Genomic DNA, 14,918 nt, shown 5'->3' with positions numbered 1-14,918 from the left:
TCAAGTCACTGAAAAAGAATAATGCTTTGCTCGTTTACTTTAATGGATTGTTAGGTAGGATACATAATGTGTTGTCTTTAATATATTAACACCTGTCCTCTTTCTTTCTACCCATCCAAAAACTATCTGCCACAGCACTACTCAAATCCTAGCTCCTTAGGACATCTTCTTTTAACACACCAGCTGGAATCGATCCTTTTCTTTTCCAAAATGCTATGTAAATTTGTACCATTTATTTGGCATTGCTTGGAGAGTTTTAGAAAGTTCAAAAGCTGGAAAAGACCTAAGAATCATCCAACACAATCCTCTCATTTTGCAAATGAGGAAAATTAAGTCCAGAGAGGTTATGCAATTTACTTAAGTCAAATGGTTAGAGACAACCTGGAGGCTATAAACCTAGTTTTATAGGGCGGTCCATTTCTTTATGTCACAAATGCCTTCATATTTACTGTCTGATTTTGTTGGTTATCTTTTCAAGAGGAAAGGACATCTCACCAATAGTGTACCCTGAGGTCAGGGAACTCTTTCGCTTGTTACTTCTTCAGTTTATCGCTTAATTCATACGCATTTTACACAATTTTTTTGTAGACTAATTGGTTGTGTTTTAGGTAATGATTACATCTATTTAATCTATTACTTCTTATATTCTCAAGTTCAGAAGATAATCCTGGAAGGGGCCAAGAAGGTAGGAATAAAACGGCAAGGTATAACAGTAAGAGCTGATGAAAACAATTGGAATACTTACAGACGTCCAACAATATACTTCTAGAATAGAAGGTCATTTTCCCTGGAATAATTAGATCTTGTAGGTTCACTCTGCCAGGATAGTAAGTGTTTGTTGAACGGGGAGGCAGAGGGCCGAAGTTCAGGTGAAGTTCTAGAGCTGAATGCCTACTGACGATGTCTACCAGGTGGGACGGGTGTAAGAACAGGAGGCAGTCACAGAGAGCAGAACTCTTGAGGCCAAACCCCGACAGCCGACCAAGGAGGTGTAATGGGTGGCCCGGGGCAGGGGCAGAAGAGCACAAGCAGCCTGAACGACGAGAACGAGGCGGCGCCGTCGACATCCGGGCGTTGCCCGGGGGCTGCGTCGACCCCGCCGAGGGCGCCGGGGGGCGGGGCCGGCCGGCCCGGGGAGGGGCGGCTCGCGCCCTCCCCGCCAGCACGGGGCGGCGCCCCCTCCCCTCGCGCGGCGGGCCTCCCCGCGCCGTGCACGTCCCCGTCCCGCGCCTCCGCCCCCTCGCTCGCTCACTCCTTCCCGCCCTCCCCGCAGCGCCGGCCGAGCCGGCTTCCCCTCGGTCTCTCATGAATATTGAGCGGCCCCTGTTGTATTTCCCGAGCTCCATTGCGGAAGCCGAGGCTCGCCATATTGTGCGGCGGCGCCGGCGGCCGCGGCGGCTTGTACCTGAGTCTCGGTCTGGCCGCGGCCAGCGGAGTCCCGGGCTGGGGCAGGAGCCGGTGAGTGGGGCGGGCGGGGAGGGGAAGGGCGCGGGAACTGCGGGCCGGGACGTGCGTCGGTTCGGCCGGGCTGCGGGCGGCTGACGGCGGCCTGGGGGCCGGGGGTGTGTTGCCCGCGGGGGTGTGAGGGGAGATGGCGCCGCCGCCCCCGGCCGCTCTCGGGGCGGGGATGGCGGGGGAGGCAGCTTCTCATTGTTCCCATTTCTTCGAGGGTCTCGGCGGAGGTGGTGGGTCCGGCTTGCGGAGGACCCAGTGGGAGAAGGTCAGGGATTGAATTCCTTCCTTCGTTGGGAACCCCTCGCTGTCCGTTCCTCAGCGCGGAGGCCGGGGCCGCCGTGCGGCCCCCTCGCCTCCCGGGGCGGGGGCTCCAGCCTCTCTGCGGCCCCTCTCCGAGGCCAGCGGCGTGGAATGCGGGGTTTTTCTCCGGGCTTCCCCCTCGCTGCCCAGGGGTATGTGTCTGCACCGTGGGGGTGGGGTAGGGGCGCTTTGTGCAGAATGCCCCTTTTCACCCCCGCGGTGCTGGAGTCTGGGTTCGCAAGGCGCTGCTCGGCGTCGGGGTTCCTGGTGGGCTGCCGGGAGACCCCTCCTGGTTAAAACGTTCCTGGAGTGCCGCCTGCCTGCCGGCGAGTATCTGTTGCTGCTTTCTAAAACCGCGAGGTTGCCCCGAAGGAGTCGTGGGGGGAGGGGTTGTCTTGGTTTGTTTCTGATGGAAGCTTCGCGTTTTGAACCCAGTCGTTGACGCTGAGATCTTTGGTACTGGGTGTCGCCAGGGAGCCCTAGCCCAGGCTGTCAAGATACTTTCCCTCCTGTAGAAGTAGTCTCCTTGCTCCCAGAGATACTGTTAGTAAAAATTGGTCTTTGAAACTTCGAGGTTCGTTCCGATTATCTGCCCGCTAAGACCATTATGGTCTTATCGTCTTCAAGCCTTTTTGGGTATATACTGCATGGCTGTCAGAAAGTTTGAGAGATTGTGTGTCTTTAAGGGGTAAAGTGGTTTGAAGATGTTAGGTTTCCTTGAGGTGTGTGAAGAAATTTGTTTGCTATGAAAAGAACAGGCTTGCATTCAGTGTTTTGGTAATACGCTTTACTTTTAAAAATTAAAAAAAATTGAGACGTGGCTTTGATGAGAATTATGTTTAAAACTCATGTCTGAGTGATTTGCATTACATGATCTACTTTTGGTGAGTTCCAAGACGATAAGCTGGAATACTTAGTGTAATTGGTAGATAATCTACTTTTTCCTACTTGCATTGGGGTATAGTTGTTGAATTTTTAATAACTTAGATTGGTGTCAGATCAGGCTTTTTATAGTGAATATTTGACCTTTTGATTTACAAAGATTTTAAATGGCAGCAGTAAGACTTTTGGTGATTCCCTTTTTCCACTGAAATTTCTACTTGTCACAATCAACAGGTACCTTTTAAAATCTTGATTGTACATTTAACCTGTTTAAAGTAAAATAATGGGTAGTTATATAAGACTCCACTTTCCAGAGATAGCACAGCAAATATGGCCCCTTACTTTTTCGGAGGTTTTGAGTTATTTCCTTCAGGTACCCTTGTGGAATCCACCTTTGAGGTTAATTATAGTAGGTGTGAGTGAAATGGAGAATTTATGGAGGAAACTGCCTGAGTAGGCTAGTCTGAGTATTTTAAAAATATGCTGCTGGTCCTCAAATGTACTACACAGAAAAATTTCAAATTAGAGCCGCTAATATATAGACAATGCAGACATTCAAAATACTGAGACATTCTAAGAATTTTGAGTTTTTCTCTGCCTGTATTGAGCACTCAGACAGCTAGTTCCTAGGTTTATGTGGATAGGAATACTGTATAGAGCAGGTCAGCAAATATCTTAGGAATTTCATTTTTGTATTATTGACCTTAAGTGTGTAGTGTCAGGTCTTTCTCTGATTTATTCATGATTTGTGTTTTCATTATGTGGTTTTTGGAGTAAAGGTGATTTATGTCTAATGAATAATATATAACCAGATGTTTTAGTGAGTTTCATTTCTATACATTAGCAAAGAAGCATAATTCCTTCCAGCAAGAGGAGTTAACATTAAAATGTACTTTATTAAAGTTATGGACACATTTTTAGTATGACTTAAAGCACCTCATAATTTTGTAGCAACTCATTAAATCTGGAGAAATTAAACAATGCATCACAGTTTGTCATTTTTAAAAGGAAAAATACTGTGGGATTATGCACATTCTGCCCACATACAGATCTACACTTGATTAGTGTTTATTACACATGGTGTGAAGACCTTGTCATTAGACACGTTAATTTCCTCATTTTTTTCCATTTCTCTGAAATCTTCATTATTATAGTAACTTATTGAATGTTTATTTGCATTTAACTGAGTAGATCCCCATATAATTTGGGGGTACAAAGGTACAATAACATTTGCCCTGTCCATTTCCTCTCTGTAGGTCAAGATATCCTGTTTATCCCCCCTCATCCCTAGGTTTCCACCTAATGTGTCAGATGGGTCCTTGGGTGTTTCTTGTAAGGAATACAGTTTGGTTGATTTTACATGGACATACTGACTGTGGTAATAGGACTCTTGGTACTAAGTAGAAGGTGGTGGTAGTATGTCTACAACTAGAGCAGGAGCTGGGTAATGAGTCCCTGACTTTATAGATGTAGATGGTAAGGGGAGTAGGTGGCCCACTATCCAGTTTTATGCTTCTAGGAGGAACTCCAGTGGAACTGGCCATGGATTTTCAAGTTTAAAATTCTTTTCACTTTTGCCTTATAGATGTTATAGGCAGTTGAAGTGGACTGGTATGTCTGGGCCTAGTGATAAGTCATGTTGGAAGCTCAGCTATATACATTACTAAAAATTCCAAGAAAGATTCCTATTGCTTCAATTTGCTTTCTCCCATTTCATTTAGAAATGGATTAACAGTATGTTTGCTGCTTCTCCCTATCTTCCATTTTGTCATAATTTTAAAAAATAAGTTTGCTAAGTAATGAAAAATTATTTTTGTAGCTAACCTCAGATTAAATTGTCTAATGAGGATATTTTATTAAGTAACAGACCATGTGAAAACTATCGAAGCATTTTGGTCATTTATTTTCAACAGATGCGTTGATTATAGACTCCTGCAAGGGGGATTTCTTTTTGTTTCTATGCTGTAGAGTGGAGTTGTATTTTATGAAGAGGTTAGATTCTAAAGATGATACATAAAATGAAAGTCACACGTGGTAGAAAAAAAAATGATGCTTGAAAAATCTTATAGGAAGAGAGAACAATATGCCAGTAAGTTCATTTTAGCTTTAGTGTTGGAACAGGTTAGTGTTCAACAAAAGAAACAGCTTTCTGTTGCATTTAGGGGTCATGTTGAACAACAGCAAAAAAATATATATATATATTATTTTAAAAAATATTTATTTACTTTTTAAAGTAAACTCTCTGCCCAATGTGGGGCTCGAACTCATGTCCCCAAGATCAAGAGTCACATGCTCCACCAACTGAGCCAGCCAGGTGCCCTGCCAAAAATGTATTTAAATATAAGCATCACATTCAGCTGGTCATGCGTACATGAGGAGAGGCTTGTGGGAGCTGAGACCTTTGAAGAGCAGCAGATGAGCTTTACCATATCACATTTTCTCTAGGATATGTGCTCTAGTAAAAGGAGGTGGTTGTGTGTGCTTGGAATACCTTGTGCTATTTAAATATTTTTCATTTCCTTTCTTTTTTTCTAAGTTGGATAGTTTAAAACACAAAAGTTAAATTATTTTTATGGTACAACTCAACAATTTTTTTTTTTTTAAAGATTTTATTTATTTATTTGACAGAGAAAGACACAGCGAGAGAGGGAACACAAGCAGGGGGAGTGGGAGAGGGAGAAGCAGGCTTCCAGCTGAGCAGGGAGCCCGATGCGGGGCTCAATCCCAGGACCCTGGGATTATGACCTGGGCCGAAGGCAGACGCTTAACGACTGAGCCACCCAGGCGCCCCTGAGCCACCCAGGCGCCCCAACTCAACAAATTTTTTTAAGATTTTATTTTTAAGTAATCTCTATACCCATCATTGGGCTTGAACTCATCATCCCGAGATCAAGAGTTGCATGCTTCACCAACTGAGTCAGCCAGGCACCCCTCAGCAGACAAATTTAAAGGGTTTTGAGTTATCCTTTATAAAATAGATTTTATCTTTAGGAGTAGTTCCAAATTTTCTTTACTTTCCTCTTCAGTGAAGCAGCACGATCTCTCAAAGGAGAGTTGTTTGACAGTGTATTAGTTCTAGTAGAGAAAACAGTAACTTGAATAAGAATTTCAACAGAGGAGATTTAATATAGGGAGTTGGTTAAATGGTTGTAAGAGCAAAAAGACAACATTACAGTGTAATCGACCTAAGAGCTCAGAAAAGAGATTCCATTGGCCTGGTCCTGAACCTTTGAGGAGGTCATCGTTCAGCTGCTGATCAGGTTCTGGAAGTACCCAAAAGTACCCAGAGAAGCTAGAGACTGAAACCTGTTGTTGCTGCCGGGGTGAGGGGCTGCAGTTGCTGCTGCCAGGAACTGGAAGGAAGTCCTTTCACCCCTCTTTCTGATTTCCAGTTTTCCTTTTACTACCTCTACTGTCAAAGCCTAACAGGGAGAGTGGCAGAAGAGTCAGTGAAATACAATTGTGCAGTCTGAGCCCCAGCACCAAAGAGCAGAATCTAGAATGGTGGTTTTGGAGTTGAGAGACAATGAGTCAGTGATCTGCACAAAATGGTGTAGGTTAAAGTACAATAATTTAAATAGGGAATCTTGTCCTTACCTTGCCTGTTAAAAAACAAGTGTTGATTATCTTCTGTGTGCCAGACCCTATGCGAGGGATTAGGGATAGAAAATGAATTGAACAAGGTCTCTGTCCTTGAGGAATTTACAACCTAAGTGGGGATGATAAATAAACCATCTTACAGTGTGTTAAATGCAATAACAGATGAGTGATGTGCTTTGAGAACCCAAAGGACATTACAACCTACTTGCCTCTTCTCTGCCTTGCTAAACTTAATGACTACTATTTTTTTTTTCTATCTTGATCAAATCCAACTTCATTCTCTGCTGTGTTCAGCTCAACTCCTATGAAAGCTCTTTATCTGAGATGCCTCAATTTTGTTATGTAATCATAATCATTAGTTAAGCATTTGTGTGCCTTATTGATTTAGATTGTAAAGGCCATCACTTTCTTTTCACTTTTAGCCTAGCCTAGTACTGTGAACATAAAAGATGTTCGAGAAATACTTATTTTTGCAGTAGTTGATGGGAATTAAAACGTTCATCATTACTTTTGCAGACGTTGTTTCTTCCTTCCAAGGTCATTAGAAAATAGTTTGAGTGTTGTTTGATTTTACAGATGTCATAATTGAAGGATTAAAATAATTGGTTAACTTAAACTGTATAGTACCAGCAGCTGATCTAGAAATACGACTTTGGATTTTTTATTCCAGAGCCAGCAATTTTGGCAGGGATTCATTTAATGGCTAGATAAAATCCTCTTTTACACCTCTCATTATTTTATAGCCTAATGTTCTAAAGTGTTAGTTACTTCTGGCAGAAAGAAAAGACAGAAGCTCCTCATTTTATTTCCTAAAAATAAAAAATATCATGCAGTTTCTTTTTACATTGTTCTTTTTAATTATCCATTTTTTGTCTCCTTTTTTTTCCTATTTCATGTGTTACTTACCACTACCTCTATTAGCTATTGTAAAATGTGCAAATCTGTAAAATTTCATTTTGACTTCTTTTTAGAATAGTGTTTGTTTCCACTACTATGCACACACCATTAACTTAAACCAACTTAAAACCAACTGATTCTTCACTTTTTAAAAGATGTATGCCTCCATGCCAGTAATTGCATTAAACCCTCACTATTTACACTATTTGCTATATAGAGTCCAATTCAGTCTGGGACTGCTGTCATGGAATCCAGCCAAATGTTTTATAGAAGACTTTACTATATTACAGAAAGGGTGTGTGTGTATAGTGGAAAGAGCTTCAGAATTGAAGTCAGGAGTCTTGGTTTCTAGGTCTGGTTTCACTACAAGCAAGATTACTGGCCTGTTTTCTATTAAAAAAAAAAATACCACCCTCGCTGATCTCACAGGTTATTTGTAAAGACATAAGAGGTAGTGTAGGTAAAAGGTTTTGTAAACAGCAAAGCACATTGTAAATATATGGGGTGTAGGTGAAGAAAGAGAGACAGATGGATTAATCTCTGGCATGGATCCTGGTTATAGTTCTGTGACTACTTTCAAGGGAGTTTTCATATTTCAAAGTTGTTAGGGTGGAATGGAGTGTGGGAGGAGTTGTGGATGTCCTATAACCCTTTTCCCAAGTCTGGTTTATATTATAGTATTCTCTCTCCCTTAAATAATGTATTTTAAGGTTGACATGTCTCATTAATTTCTTTACACCAGGGTCAAATATCTCGCTCATATCATTAGACAATAATATCCCAAACTTTACTTACACATTAGGAGCAAAACTACCACTCTGTAGATTGTTATATGACAAGGGCCTGGGGGAGCAGGGGAAACAGATGGTATTACTATTTTGACTGGAAACTAACTATTGTGGTTTTGTTTTACTTATTCGTTATTTTATGATATCAATTACAGAAATTATCTGCTTTTCACAATACACTTAGCAAAATTAAAAATTGTATCTGTTATTTACTTTTCATGAACTTACCCTCTTATCCTTGATCTTAAAAATTTTAATTGGCCTATTTGTGAAGAAACTGCATTGTTGAATTAGTGGAAAGATGCTTTTTTCCTAGCTTCTTTATTTTTATGAGGTACTGTCCTCCAGGAATGTTTTCTCATGTGGCTATAAAGCAATGAAATATGTTAAAGACTCTTGAATATTGATAGTTGAGTATTATCTGAAGTGTTAAGACTCAATTTCTCTGTCCTTAATGTTATTATAATTGATTATGTTTGTATTTAAATGTAGGTCTCGTTTCCAGTTTGGGTTAACCAGTGATAACTTAACCAGTGTAGCCTCCTGAAATACTTTTTTTCTCAGAAGTCTCCATAACTTTTGAACAGGTAATATTACAAATGTATAATATAGATAACATGATTATCAATGCCAATTTAATTTATCCTGAAAACTTTTGGATAATCTGTTGCAATAATTAGGAAATTTAAGACAATATTGGTGTGCTAGAGAGGAAAACAGTAACTAAACTGTTTTTCCTTTTTTTTTAAGATTTTATTTATTTACTTATTTGAATGAGAGAGTGCACGTGCTTGTGAGCCTGCAGGGAGGGGCAGAGGGTGAGAGAATCTCAAGCAGACTGGGCTAAGCACAGAGCTTATGTGCTGCTCAGTCTCACGAATCTGAGATCTTGACCTGAGCCAAAATCTAGTCAGATGACTAAGCCCCCCAGGTGCTTCATGTTATTCATTTCTTAAATGGATTGTTTTTAGTTTTTTTTTTTTTAAAGATTTTATTTATTTATTCATGAGAGACAGAGAGAGAGAGAAGCAGAGGGAGAAGCAGGCTCCCAAGGAGCAGGGAGCCCGATGCGGGACTCGATCCCAGGACCCTGGGATCATGACCTGAGCCGAAGGCAGACGCTTAACCATCTGAGCCACCCAGGCGCCCGGATTGTTTTTAGTTTTAATCCACATGTTCAATATATTTCTTGGTCCTTTCAAAAATAGCTTAGGAGCTGATGGGAAAATCGATAAATTACTAAATTGTCTTTTTATTAAATATGATTTCAGTTGTCACTTTAATTTTTTAAGTGTATTTTTGGGGAAATTTTAAGAAGTAGAAAAAATGTTTTCAGTACTCAGTTTTAATTCCTCTTATATTTTGATGTATTTCCTTTTGGAAATGAATTTTTTCTTTTGTTTAAAACGTAGTTTTAACTGTATATTATAGATCTGAATTTATGTGTGTATTTTAATTCTTTTGATATCACAGACACTTTCTATGTCATAACCAGTCTGGTAACATTTTTGACAATGGCAAAATACTTCAAATGGATGTAACAGTGGTTGGATCCTGGGGTTCCTTTTAGCTTGGTGGTAGGGAGGTCCAAAATTCATTGTGACAGCCAGATGGAAGTAATTAACAGGCAATACCTTTTGTCTCCATAAATTTGCAAGAATCAATCTGTAATCCATGGCAGTAGCTTGTTGCAGTATAGCTGATGAAAACGGAGAAGGATTTAGAGAAGATAGTCTCTGGTTTTTCTGCTTATTAGTTGGAATTCTTTTTTAGAGCAAGCGTTCTTGGCCTTCAGTTCCGGGCTCTCTTAAGGCACCATTGTTCTGAGATTTAGGGCCTGTGTTCTTTTGTATGGTATTCCCCCCTGCATCCCCCCCCATGAGAGTTCCTAACTTTTTTCAGATTCTCAGTGGGGATGTGGAATCAAAAGTTAAGAACCATGTACTTACAGGATTTTGTTAAAAAGTAGAGGTAGAGGGAAAGCTGTACAAAAAGTGCCTGCAAACAGTATCTTGTATTGAATTAATGTCAGTTTTCTTTTTTGTTCATTGTTTAATAATATAGAATCAGTTTTGCTTAGGAGAGAATGATTTCACTACCTTAGCTACTTAAGTCTTTTTTCTTTTTCTTTTTTTTTTAAAGATTTTATTTTTAAGTAATCTCCCCACGCAGTGTGGGGCTTGAACTCACAACCCTGAAACCAGTAAGTTGCATGCTTCACTGACTGAACCAGCCAGATACCCCAAGTTTTTATTATAGTATTATGTGATTTTCTCTTTTTAACATTATTTGAACTCACATTAAGATTACCAAAGTCTAATAGCTAGTAAGTAGCTTTTAAAAAACATTTCGATATATATACACTTTAAATATCTATATTTTCATTGCTAATAAGGAACTCTGCTTTAGTGGACATAAAATATATACATTTATACATCACCCAAAACATGTTTATTTTATAAAGAGGTTAAATCTGTATATTGACTAACTCAAAACCATGTTGATTTCCAGTATTTATGAGCTGTGCCAAATTTTTGCTGCTTTCATGAACATAAAGATTATGCTAATCTTTAGATTTATCAGAGCTGTAAAACTTCTTTCTATCCTCAGAGTTTCTGATTTCTTTTTCATGCTTCTAAGATCCTGGCCTTTGAAACCCCAGGAACTGCTTTTTTCAGTTTAAAACTTTTTTTTGATGCAAGTTGCAGAAACCAAGAGATAAAGTCCAGACAGAAGAAAGATTAAATCCATTTATTTTTTGGAATTGTTTCCATAACCCAAAATGGGAATCGAGGTCTCCTGAATCCCAGCCTGGCTGCTACTATTGAATATGTATAGGAGCATAATAGTTTTTCTTTTCCTGCAAGAGAAAATCTACCCTGTGTGACAAAGGGATACCAGAGACACATTTTTTATTTCTCTATTCTTATTTTTTGTTGTCTTAAAACTGTTAAAAGTTGGGGTGCCTAGGTGGCTCAGTCGGTAAGCGTCTGCCTTTGGCTCGGGTCATGGATCCCGGGCTCCCTGCTCCACTGGAAGCCTGCTTCTCCCTCTCCCACTCCCCCTGCTTGTGTCCCCTCTCTCGCTGTGTCTCTCTCTGTCAAATAAATAAGACCTTAAAAAAAAAAACAACTGTTAAAAGTCTGTGCTTAAAATGGAAACTCCCTCTACAAACTCCTAACAGCTCTGTGTTACCTTCTAGAACGTAACTTTCACATAGCTGTAATTGTAGCGCAGATGCAAATCCGTGGCTTCTGTCATCATTTTACCTTGCAAGTATTACTAGTCATTGCATATCGTATTAATAACTATTATAGTTAATGATTGAGGAAATTTCCTGATGTTGATGTTGCAAATGTCTCCTTGGCGGATGGTGATGTTGTTATTGTAGTAGTAGTACCAGTAGTCTTTGGTATGGTGGTTAAGGGCATGGCCTTCTTACTCAAACAGACCTACTTTTTTTTTTTTTTTAAGATTTAATTTATTTATTTATTTGACAGAGAGACACAGCGAGAGAGGGAACACAAGCAGGGGGAGTGATAGAGGGAGAAGCAGGCTTCCCGCTGAGCAGGGAGTCTGATGGGGAGCTCGATCCCAGGATCCTGGGATCATGACCTGAGCCGAAGGCAGACACCCCAAACAGACCTACATTTGATTCTTGCCTTTGATGCTTATTACTGTGAGACTTTTAAGCAAGTTGCTCATTTATTTATTTACACTTTGGCTCAATTTCCTTATTTCTTAGATGAGGAAAATAGTACCTATTCATAGGGTTGTTAGAATTAAGCAGAATTTCAGAGAAAGTGGTAAATCCTCTGTTATCTGTTTTTAATAACATTACTTCCTAGGACTTGGATTACTGAGTAAAAGAATGCAAATATTTTTGTATTTCTGGAAATGAATTGCCTTGCTGCTTTCTTTCTGAAAGTGGTATTCCGTTATTCCAGCTGCTGTTACAAGAGAATGTGGTGGCATCAGCCTTTAGCTGTCTGTCTTATCTTCCTTAGTCTATATTCTTTTGTCGCTGCCTTCCCACAAATTTAATTTTTCAACAGATAGGCCTTTGCCAGAAGTGTAGACCCTGTTGCTGTTATTTTCAGTGACACAAAGGAGTGTTGCTGTGCTTTCCTACGCAGTTATTCGCTGAAGCTAATGTATGTGTTCATCAGCACTTCTGCTTCTGGCAGGAGTCTGCACTTTATGGACATTTCTCTTCCCAGGAAAGGATAACAACCTTGCTATACCACTTTTCAAAAGTTAGCTTTTATTCTGGCATATGGGGCTTTGGACTACAACTCAAGTTATTAGACTTTCTAGCTTTGTCATTAATGATAAACAAGTAAATTTTTAAGCTTTGCTTTATGCCTTATGTGTTTGACATCTCCCTCTCAAAAATAGAGGTACTGATCTGTGCCATTAAATCTGCAGATGTTTTGGGGGGCCAATCATGTGTGCTCATGACGCAGCAATAGTCTACAGCCCAATAGTAAGCTGCTAACTGCTGCCACATTAATATGCTCCATTGTTTAGTTTCCTCTAATCTGGGGAGAGATGTGAAATGAAGTTGGTAGCCTCCCTTGTTCTACTTTAGGAACTCAGGATTTTTTTTTTTCCCCCCTCTGCTCAGGAAATTATCAATGTCCCTTTGTGTCTCTTGGTCTTAGGGTACTGGGAGAATTAAAAGTAGTCCCTTTCTAAGAATGCGGTTAGTTTGTGGTATAGAGTTGATGTGTGTTCAGGGCTGAGAACCTAGATTATGCCAGAGTCTGAGATCTAAATTACTAGTGAGTCAGTGGTTTGGCAGTAGGTCACTAGATTCAGTAATTGGATGAAGCAGTAGACTGGAAAACCCTTAGGCAAGCAGAGGTTGAGACATCCTTAGAAGAGTTACAAAATCTAGACTGGCAGATGAGAACCAGGAGGTAAAGTACCAGTGTAAGGAATGTCTTGACAGAGGGACAGTTAAGGATTCAGGAAATCAACAAAAATGGAAGGTTCTGACCAAATGAGGCAAGAAATAAAAAATAGCACAAGAGAAAAAAAAAAACACAAAATCGCCCAGATGTATAGCCTCTAGTACCAACGACACTAGTTAAAAGGAAAAAGCTAGTTCACTGTGTACAGACAAGCCAGATGAATGTGGAGAAGTATGGTATCAGCTATTTTCTTTAAGACAAGGGAAAAAAGTGCAGATAACCTTGGCTTTAACTTGGAATCCTAGATGTGTGAACAGTATGTCTCTCTTTTTTTTTTTTTTAAAGATTTATTTATTTATTTGAGAGAGCGAGAATGAGAGAGAGTACATGAGAGGGGGGAGGGTCAGAGGGAGAAGCAGGCTCCTCGCCAAGCAGGGAGCCTGATGCGGGACTCGATCCCGGGACTCCAGGATCATGACCTGAGCCGAAGGCAGTTGCTTAACCAACTGAGCCACCCAGGCGCCCCAGTATGTCTCTTTTGACCTGCTTTGAAAAGATTGGAGGAAACTGGTTATGATTGTTTGAAGTATTCAAGTTGAAAGAAGTTGCTGAAGGTAGGATACCTTTTTAGCTTAAGAAGACAGGACTCTAATGGGCGCCTCGGTGGCTCAGTCGGTTAAGCGGCTGCTTTTTGGCTCAGGTCATGATCCCAGGATCCTGGGATTGAGCCCCACATCGGGCTCCCTGTTCAGCGGGGAGCCTGCTTCTCCCTCTCCCTCTGTCTGCCACTCTGTCTACTTGTGCTCTCTATTTCTGTCAAATAAATAAATTAAATCTTAAAAAAAAAAAAAAAAAGACAGGACTCTAAGCACTGTACTGGGTTTTTTTTTTTTTTTTTTTTTTTTAAAGCTTTAGGGGGAGTGGGAGAGGGAGAAGCAGACTTCCTGCGAACAAGGAGCCCGATGCAGGGCTTGATCCCGGGACCCTGGTATCATGACCTGAGCTGAAGGCAGACTAAGCACTGTACTGTTAGGGACATTTTTAAGCAAGTTTTTTGATCTAGTTAAGAGGGCTCTTGATGATACTTTATTTAAATTCTTAAATTTACAAGTAAGGAAACCGGATCCTCAGCAAAAGTTACTAGCTCTGGTTTACTCAAGAATTTAGAGGCAGAACTTCTTTACCATTTGAGAATATTTGTAGAAAATTTATAGCTACTCGTATTTCAGTAACATTCCTTTTATTAAATTGTCTCCACCTAGTGGCAACAGATATTTTGCAAAGCTGCCTACAAACATTGGAAAAACTGCTAGGGGAAACTATTCTTCACAGCTTTCAAGAGGAGTCAGCCTGATTGGTGACAGTTGTATTGCTTTTGCAAAGGAAAAGGAGGAGACGTGTGCCTGATGCTTACTTTCATATTCCATAACCTCATTAAGGAATTTGTAAGTTCGGCAGCACATTGTTGACAGTGTAAGAAGTTAGTATGTTAAGCTTGTATTTAAAAATTTTCATATACACACATATATTAGGGTATATGTATATATTCACATGTATAAATTTTTTTTCTCCTTATCTTTGTAATGAGTTAAAGTGATAGCATGGTAACTTCCATCAGTGGAGAAGAGATAAACTAAACAATAAATGATGTTGCCAGTTAGTTACGTGGTGGCAGGGAAAGGGGCACAGATTCTGAGTTCTTAAATGTAAAAAATGAAACTCTGAAAATATTAGAGAAAACTTTAGGTGGATGGTGGACGTTTTTATAATTTTAGAGTGTAGATTTACAGTGGATTAGCTTTCAAAGAAGCCATATAGGGAAAGATAAATATGTTAAAAAAATAAATAAAAAATAATCTATGACCTTAAGAAGTCAAAGCCAAAGAACAGAAAAACAAACTGGGAAAAATATTTAACACTCATGGACAGATAAAAGGTCAATTTCTTTAACAGAAAAATTTTTTGAAAATCAGCTTATTAGCACAAGCAGGGTGGGGAGCAGATGGAGAGGGAGAAGCAGGCTTCCCGTTGAGTGGGGCTGCATCCCAGGACCCCAGGAGCATGCATGACCTGAGCCGAA

General features: G+C 40.2%; 1 protein-coding gene across 6 annotated transcripts in view; it reads left to right on the top strand.

Moving 5' to 3' along the window:
- Positions 1-1,167: 1,167 nt before the first annotated feature.
- RNF2 (ring finger protein 2) overlaps positions 1,168-14,918 on the top strand; it is a 50,684-nt gene continuing 36,933 nt past the window's right edge. The window contains exons 1-3 of one of the 6 annotated variants that reach the window (XM_081824719.1): positions 1,168-1,458; positions 8,415-8,509; positions 14,101-14,283. The gene's annotated coding sequence lies outside the window, so the exon portion shown is untranslated. The remainder of the gene's footprint in view (positions 1,459-8,414; positions 8,510-14,100; positions 14,284-14,918) is intronic. The other 5 variants (XM_081824716.1, XM_081824720.1, XM_081824717.1 and 2 more) reach the window with 5 other exon arrangements.

The sequence above is a fragment of the Leptonychotes weddellii genome, chromosome 6 (genome assembly GCF_054177405.1).
Source record: "Leptonychotes weddellii isolate Sample4059 chromosome 6, ASM5417740v2, whole genome shotgun sequence".
NCBI classification, from domain to species: domain Eukaryota; kingdom Metazoa; phylum Chordata; class Mammalia; order Carnivora; family Phocidae; genus Leptonychotes; species Leptonychotes weddellii.
Note: the sequence above shows the minus strand (reverse complement) of the source record. Positions and strands in the feature narration are given on the sequence as shown.